Below are 393 nucleotides of genomic sequence, written 5' to 3' on the forward strand. Positions count from 1 at the left end.
TGCCATCTCTTCTTAATATCTTCTGCTTCTGTTAGGTCCATACCATTTCTGTCCTTTATCGAGCCCATCTTTGCATGAAATGTTCCCTTGGTATCTCTAATTTTCTTGAAGAAATCTCTAGTCTTTCCCATTTTGTTGTTTTCCTCTATTTCTTTGCATTGATCACTGAGGAAGGCTTTCTTATCTCTTCTTGCTATACTTTGGAACTCTGCATTCAGATGTTTATGTCTTTCATTTTCTTCTTTGCTTTTCACTTCTCTTCTTTTCACGGCTATTTGTAAGGCCTCCCCAGACAGCCATTTTGCTTTTTTGCATTTCTTTTCCATGGGGATGGTCTTGATCCCTGTCTCCTGTACAATGTCACGAACCTCATTCCATAGTTCATCAAGCACT

The sequence above is a fragment of the Bison bison genome, unplaced genomic scaffold, assembly GCF_000754665.1.
Source record: "Bison bison bison isolate TAMUID 2011002044 unplaced genomic scaffold, Bison_UMD1.0 scf7180017864217, whole genome shotgun sequence".
Lineage (NCBI taxonomy): Eukaryota > Metazoa > Chordata > Mammalia > Artiodactyla > Bovidae > Bison > Bison bison.